Source organism: Octodon degus, unplaced genomic scaffold (genome assembly GCF_000260255.1).
Source record: "Octodon degus isolate 3935 unplaced genomic scaffold, OctDeg1.0 scaffold00183, whole genome shotgun sequence".
NCBI classification, from domain to species: domain Eukaryota; kingdom Metazoa; phylum Chordata; class Mammalia; order Rodentia; family Octodontidae; genus Octodon; species Octodon degus.
In genome coordinates this window covers 3,791,529-3,800,001 of record NW_004524759.1, presented here as the reverse complement: position 1 = coordinate 3,800,001, position 8,473 = coordinate 3,791,529, and the positions used below count along the sequence as shown (strand labels likewise).

Genomic DNA, 8,473 nt, shown 5'->3' with positions numbered 1-8,473 from the left:
GGCAGTGCAATGTTGAACATTTGGCAAGCAAAGGCTTTTGCTAGAACTTTCACAAACACCTCATTCTGTCTCCCTCTTCCTTTCCTCCCCTATTCTATCTCCCCCACCCACTCTCCCTCTCTGTCATAAAGTGGAAAGGTTCATTTTGGCTCAGTGTGGTCAGTTGCCAGATATTTGGTGTGCTGCTTATGGACCTACTGCAGGGCAGTGTGTCGTGGTGGCAAGCATACAGCAGAGGAAACCCTCATTTGGAGGACAGACTGGTCTCTTAGTGTCCTTAGAGTCACTGCCCAGTGGCCCAGATCTACTGCTGGGCCACACTCTTACAGGTTCCAACCCCTTTCCCCTCAAGTGCCACAGGCTGGGACCTTTTTTAACCCATGACCTCTGGGGGACATTCCAGATCCAAACTATAGCATCTACCCTGGTTCCCAAAGCTTACATTTGTCTCACCAAGGAAAATGTATTTAGTCTTCTTCTGAGACTCTCCAAAGTCTTAGCTCTCTCAGGCATTGCCGGAAAGTCCACGTCCAAAGTCTCTCCCAAGAGACTCAGCTCGGAGCACTTGTACAAATTAGCATTACCTGCTTCCAACATATAGTAGTGGGACAGGCACAGGGTCAACATTCATATTCAAAAAGGCAAGTCATAGGAAGAGAAAAGAAGCATTAGGCTAAAGCAAGACCAGAGCCAGCCAGACAAAGATGAAATCCTGTCTTTCTGTCCAGTGACCAGGCAGCTCCTCACTTTTTGTGGCTTGCTTTTCTTTCTTTCTGAGCTTCCCTCAGCAGAGGTCCCCTGGTCTGGTGTTCTGCATTGCAGCTTCAACATCATCCTCACAACTTCAGTGTATTGTTCTGCCAAGGACTGTCTACTAAGACTCCAGCCCTGTCACCCAGTGACTAACCTTCCAGTCCATCCTTTGAAATCTTGGTGAGGCTTCCATGACTTCTTGAGTTTCACATGCTTCTTGCCTGCCACACCAGCATCATGTGGGTGACAAGTCAGCTGCTGGCATGAACTCTGTATATGTGGGCCCACTTGAACCAATGTTGCAGAAGCCTCTGAGTGCCTTGTGAGGCAAGCATGGGAAATGAACCTATTTGAGGATCACTTACTCTGGCTTTCTTGTTAATTATGTGGAAGGTTTTTGGTTTGTTTGTGTGTGTGTGTGTGTGTGTGTGTGTGTGTGTGTGTGTGTGTGTGTATTTGGCATTTTTAACTTCACCATTCATTCAATGTTTACTCCACAGATATTCAGAGTATCACTATGTGCCAGGCACTATGTCAGTCAGGAATAAAGCTAGGAATGGTCTCTCCTTCCATGAAGCCCAAAGGTTCCTAGTTCCATCTGAGATGGAATAGGCCCACCATAGCCTACCTTTTCTGCTGCTTAAATCCAAAAACTCTGAATAAAATATACAGAGTAAGTATCTGAGGATTTTGAAAAATAAGCATATCAGGTGAATTGTGAAAGACAAACTACAAGAAGGGCAAGGAAGAGAATGGAAGGGAGGAGAGGGGAGGGCAGGGGAGGGCAGGGGAGGAAAAAGAAAAGGCCAAATAGCTCAATAGGAAGGTGTCAGAGAAGTGGAGATTAGACCAGGTTACCGGATAGCATGTACTGGGAGGCTGCGTGTAAGTGAACCTGCCCATCTATCTGCGTGGAAAAGGACTGTGTGGTCTAAGGCACCAACAGAAGTAAATTTTGTTGCTCTTGTAATTTCTTTTGTTTTGTTTTTTTTTTTTTTTTTTTAATGGAACCAGGGATTGAACTCAGGCCCTTTGAGCTTTCCAGACAAGTGCTTATTCTACTGAGCCATCTCCCCAGACCCTGCTCTTATAATTTGTGACCTAAGATAAGCCTCAGATCTCCTAGTGTGTGAGGGTAACACAGGAAACCAAAACTACAACAAAATCTAATTGTGTGGGCTAAAGATCTGGAAAATGAGCCAAAGAAAATGTGAGGAAGTCCTGTTAGTAGTGGCTTGTGTTTTTTGTTTTGCCTTTTAATGGATTTTCCTTAAGGGCAGGCCCTATTTATGCATTAGAAGTAACTGAAACTCAGGAGAAGGAAAAAAAAAAAAAAAAAAAACATTTTGTCTTACAGCCAGAGAAACCAGGAAAGGATACCCTGAGAGTTAATATGTGATGGGGGAGAGATGCTACTAAGACAGGAGAAGGCTGAAGAGGGGTTCCTTAATTCTGGGTACAATCCTAGCCCAGGGTGTTGGGTACCCCAAGTAGTGCACACATGAAGTAAACCCAAAGCAGCAGAGCAAAAGTTGGGAAAACAACTGAGATTGGAGGCAATGCCACAAGGTAACAGAACTAAGGATGTGCACCTAACCAAGCTGACTGCTGAAACAAACCAAACAATTAATAATATTCAGAGAATTTTCAAAGAACCTTAAAGTCTAAGCAAAATGTCTGTATTATACTGTAAAAGTGCTAGACATATAAAGAACCAGAGAATGATTGTGTTGGCGCAAAGAAAATCAACAAGTAAAAATTTAGGGTACGGTTACTGCATCACTGCAGCTGGTTCCACCATGCTCCAGGTGAGGGGATGCAGGGCAGCCTGGCACGCTGCCCTTGGAGATATCTTCTCCTGAAGGAAAGCTGCCACTTCATATGCTTCAAAAATGGTTCTTCCAATCATTGTAAAATGGGGTGAACAGGAATATTCAGTGACCACGCTTTCGGAAGATGATACTGTGCTAGATCTCAAACAGTTTTTCAAGACCCTTACTGGAGTGCTGCCAGAACACCAGAAATTACTGGGACTCAAAAGTGAAAGGCAAACCTGCAGGAAATGATGTTAAGCTTGGAGCTGTCAAACTGAAACCAAATACTATAATTGTGATGATGGGAACTTGTGAGGAGACCTTGGAAGATGTCTTAGGTCCACCCCCTGACGATGATGTTGTCAATGATTTTGATATTGAAGATGAAGTAGTTGAAGTGGAGAACTGGGAAGAATATCTGTTTAAAATTTCTCAGAGAGTTAAAGAGTACAAAGTGGAAATACTGAATCCTCCCAGAGAAGGAAAAAACCTGTTGGTACTAGATGTTGATTATACATTGTTTGACCATAGGTCTTGTGCAGACTAGGGTAGAATTAATGCAGCCGTATCTTCGTGAATTTCTTTTTTTTTTTTTTAAATGTATCAGGTATTTAATTAGGTTCTTAGTAAGAAATTTAGAACACTAATTTATGAGGATAAATTCCATTTGTCGGATGAGTAAAAACAGATCACAGGTAGCAATTTTGCTGAAATCTGTGAGTCCACTGCTTTCTGATCCACCTTGCGCTGCTCTGAAATCTGGTATCTCTCTTTCTCAGTGTCGAAGATCTCGCCCTCCTGGTTTCTGGGCTTCCACAGCTTCTTCTTCTTAAAGTAAGCATCAGTGAGGTGTTTGGGGATTTTCACTATGCTGATGTCCATTTTTGTAGAGGTGGCAATGACAAATTTCTGGTGTGTTCTTCGTAGAGGAACACGATTAAGGCTCAGAGGCCCAGTCACAAGTAGCAAGCCACTCTCCAACTGCTTCAGGAAGACCACTCTCTTGCCTCTGTGACGCCCGGTGAGGATGATCAAGATGGTGCCAGGAGTGATGCTAGCTCGAAGTTTCCGCACATGCTGACTGAAGGGTTTCTTGCCGTGGCTCAAGAGCTTTTGGGGCACATCTTCAGTAGGGTAGTACCTAGGCATTTTTCAAAGCTTAACCACCCGGCTACCTCCATTCTTGTCCCCACCGACCGGTTTTGTGATGGTAGCAAGAACTTTCTCCTTCTTTTTCTTCTCAACCTTTGATTTAACAGCTGTGTACTTTCTCTTGTACAAAGCCTTTCTGGAATACATGGCAGATCAGGAGTATCTACCAATTCCTCTAACCAGGACAGGATTTCAGCTGCAGTGGGGCTGCCCCTTCTTGGACTTTTTTGCCTTCTTCACCTTACCCTTTTTACCAGTGCCACTGGCAGAAGCCTTCTGGGCTTCGGGTTTCTTCTCTTTAGTGTCTGGCTTCTCAGTTTTTTCATCCGCCATCTTGCAAGATGGGAAAGAACTAAGATTCCGACTTCCGGTCTATAAGCAATCTCTTCGTGAATTTCTAACATCTGCATATGAAGATTATGACATTGTTATTTGGTCTGCAACAAATATGAAGTGGATTGAAGTTAAAATGAAAGAGCTGGGAGTGAGTACAAATGCAAATTATAAGATTGCCTTCAGTACATACCCCAAGGAGAGGACTGATAGATGTAAAGCCTCTTGGTGTTCTATGAGAAAGTTTTCCAAGTTTTACAGCAAAAAAAAAAAAAAAAAAAAAAAAAAAAATACCATTATGTTTGATGACATAGGAAGAAATTTTCTCATGAACCCACAGAATGGACTAAAGATAAGGCCTTTTATGAAAGCATACCTAAATCGAGATAAAGACAAAGAACTTTTAAAATTAACTCACTACCTCAGAGAGATAGCAAAATTGGATGACTTTTTGGAGCTAAATGACAAATACTGGGAAAGGTATCTCTCAAAAAAGCAAGGACAGTAGTCACACGTTATCCTAGCCATTATTGAAGATACTTGAGATCCATGACCTTTTTGCTTTTATGCTACAAATCATGATAGTGCTGGACATGGAAGCAAATACTAGACTCCTTATTCTCGGTCTTCCAATTTTTGTAAATTTAATTTTATATTTTTTTTGAAGATCATAGCAATATGCTTTAAAAAAATTCTTCCCCCCTCAAATGAATATACTGTTACTCTTGAAAAGTATTTTCTCTGGCATTGATTATTGAAATGTTTTCCATCAAAAAAAAAAAAAGGAAGAAAAAGTGGGGGGAAATGAGTACTAATGTGTTGTTTTGTGACTTTAGAAATATTATGTCTTGTGTTTTTGCCTCACATTATTAATTGCCTAAGTCTAAAACCAAACCCATCTTGGAACTAGGGTTTTTCCCTTTAAGAAAACAAGCAAGTTTTTGAGTAAAGAACTTGGTTTGTTATGCTTAAAATTATCAATAATTTTTATGCCTTTGGCACAGACAGAACTGCTCCACTAGTTTCATCTCTAAATTCTGAGATGTCTCAGTTTGGTCTGTGTGTGTCAGTGTTCTCTACTAAAACCAAGGGACGTCAGTTGTGATACAGCTGTGTCATAGTATGAGAGATAGAAAGCAAAGGACTGGGGACTAATACTAAGGAACAGAGTGTGCTTCTCTTTAGTGGCTAAACGGAACTATTCCTGCCTAAAACTGTTGTCATAAAAGCAGCTAAAGGCAGTAAATTAAAATGGGATTAAAAGCAATAAATTTCAAAATATCACCAGTTCAACCCTAAAAAGCATGAACAAACCTAAAAAGGTTTTTGTTCTCTTCCAGCTATATAAGTGCTACCACTGTGTGTCAGTGAAAATATCTTGCCATAAGATTAAAAATATTGTATATTACTTGCAATGCTTAAGCCTGCAGATATGTAATGTGACCACTGTTTTGTGTTAATAGTATTGCTTTATACAGTTCTTATATTTGAAAGGAGTAGATTCTTTTAAATAAACATGGTGTATATTGTTCTTATGGGACTATTTCAGTGGTGCAAATAATAAATATCTTTTCTTAAAACAAAAAATTAAAATTAAAATTAAAAACTTAGGGTAGGGGCTGGAGAGATGGCTCAGTGGTCTAAAGCACCTACTTAGAACAAGCTTAGCAAAAGCATCAGGGACCGCGGTTCGATCCCCCGGCGCCACATGCCAGCCAGCCCGCCCCCTGGTGGGCTGAGCTGGCCTCTCTCTCTCTCTCTCTCTCTCTCTCTCTCTCTGTCTCTCTCTCAAATAAATAAATAAATAAAATTTAAAAAAAAAAAAAACCTTAGGGTAATACACATGTTGGAATTACCAAAGACTTAAAGTAGCCTTTAAAACTATGTCCCCTGTGGTAAAGATAAGCACATTAGCAATGAAAGAAAAAAATACTCTTGGGCCAGCCAGATAGTTCAGCAGATTAAAGTGCTTGCTTAGGCAGATGCGCCCGGCATGCCATGCCACGCCTCACGCCCCTCCCCACCGCGAGTACACTGAGATGGTGATTGAGACTGGCCATGGTGGCATGCGCTTGTAATCCCAGCTCTTGGGAGGCAGAAAGCAGGAGGATCACTAGGAGTCTGATCTGTGTAGTGAGACCCTGTAGACCCTGTACTACATACATAAAAAGAAAAAGAAAAAATACTCTTGACAGCAGAAATTTTTTTTTTTTTTTTTTTTCGGAACCGGGGATTGACAGCAGAAAATTAGAAACTATGGAAAAGTAATAAGCCAGGCCTAGTGGCATATGTCTGTAGTCCAAGAACTTTGGGAAGATGATACAGGAGGACTGCAAGTTTAAACCCAGCTTGGGCAATTTACCAACTTAGGGAGACCCTATCTCCAAAAGGGCTTGGGACTGTTGTGATGTAGCTCAAGGCAAAGGCCCTAGGGTCAGTGCTCAGTACTTAAAAAATAAATAAATAAATAAAAAGGGCCAGCCAGATAGCCCAGTGGATTAAAGCACCTGCTTAGGCAGATGGAGGGACCAGGGTTCGATTCCCCAGCATGCTATGCCAGCCCTGCCCCCTGGGGCACGCTGAGACTGGGATTGAGACGGGCATGGGTGGTGTGCACCTGTAATCCCAGCATATGGGAGACTGAAAACAAGAGAATCACTACAAGAGAATCACTACTTTATCCACCATACTAAATACAAAAAATAAAAAATAAAAAGTTTTGCCAACTAAAAAATATAACATCTGAAATAAAAATTTCCATGGATAGGCTCAATGGCAGAATAAAATGAATAAGGAAAGAATCCATGAACTTGATAAATGTTAAATAGACATTGTTCACTCCAAAAAAGAGCATGAAAAAAGTCTGAAAGAATAATATGAACAGAGGCTTAAGGAAGCATAAGATACTATGATGGAGTCTACAGCCTAATGAGACATATGCACTGAACAGTCACCCTGACAAATACGCAATTTCAAATTGAGTTAATTGTTTTGAAGAAAATGGGCAAGGTCCTACAAGCATAGGTAACAACAAATGGTCCTGATTTAGCCTTGGAAGGAAAGGTGTTACAATGATTTCTCTGAAGACATGATCTTTGATTCACAGAATAAAAAAAGTTAAACCAAATCAAGGGGTATTGTGGATAAGAGTATTTCAATTAAAGGACAAAGCATTAAAGACCTTTCAGGTAGAACATGTAAATTTTCAGAAGCTATAGGGACATAAGAGTGACTCATAATTTTTTTAAAAATAGGGAAAGTCAAGAATTTTAAGGTAGAAAGGGATCCAGGAACCATATTGTGCAGAATCCTGTAGAGATATTAAATATCTTTTTTGTTATCCTAAATCCAGTGGCAAATATTAGGAAACCTGACTTATGAGTGCATGGAAAATGGAAGGACTTGAGGATTCTCAGCTTTTAATAGTTGACTACAGAACGATGACCCTACAAAAGTAACACAAACATGGCTATTCATGGTGGTGCACACCTGTAATACCTGCACTCGGGGGGCTGAGGCAAGAGGATCTCCTCAAGTTCGAGGCCACTCTGGGCTACAAAGTGAGTTCAAGGCCTAAACTGCAGAGTGAAACTCTTCTCAAAAGAGACCTAACAAACAAACAAAAGAAGTACATGAAAAGAACAAAGATGGGAAATGACAGAGTGGTTTAACAAGAGCCAAAGGAAGAATGTTGTGTTATGCCATACTTCATGTAGAATTTATTTTTTGTTCTGATCATTCAGCAGATGCAAATTAAAACAACACTGAGATTCCATCTCACCCCAGAAAAAAAAATGGCTGTAATCAAGAAATCAACTAATAAATAATAAATACTGGTGGGGCTTAGGGGAAAAGAAACCCTTCTCCACTGTTGGTGGAAGTGTAGACTGCAACCACTGTGGAAATCAGTGTGGACATTTCTCAAAAAACTAGGGCTAGAGGTTCCTTTTGACCTAGTCCTTCCGCTCCTGGGTATCATCCCAAAAGAATTAAAAGTATAATATGGTAATTGACAAGTAAAGGAAAAGAAGATGTAGTGTTCAGAAAGATAGATGTTTGACCCAGGGTTTATCCATAACAGATTTTCAGATGATGTAAGTGTTCAGCATGGCTTCTCTTTTATTGAAAAGGAAGTAAAGAACTAGGAAACATCTTTCTTTTTTGTCTTCTCAAGTACCCATAATGCAAATAGTTATTTGTGTTTACTTGTTTAGATTTTTTATTTTCCTTTTGGTTGTTTTGCTTGTTCTGCTGGTTGGTTGATTGGTTAGTGGTTGTTGTTTTATTGTGCTTTGATCTGTATCGGTTATTTCAAACGCCCTGTCAAGGTCAGACATTCTTAGGGCTGGAAAGATAGCTCAGTAGAATAAGCACTTGCCTGGCAAGTGCAAGGGCCTGAGTTCAATCAAAAAAAAAAAAAA

At 40.5% G+C, this 8,473-nt stretch overlaps 1 pseudogene; it reads left to right on the top strand.

The window, feature by feature from the left end:
• The first annotated feature begins 2,645 nt into the window (after positions 1 to 2,645).
• LOC101564675 lies at positions 2,646 to 4,628 on the top strand (annotated as a pseudogene).
• The last annotated feature ends 3,845 nt before the right edge of the window (positions 4,629 to 8,473 follow it).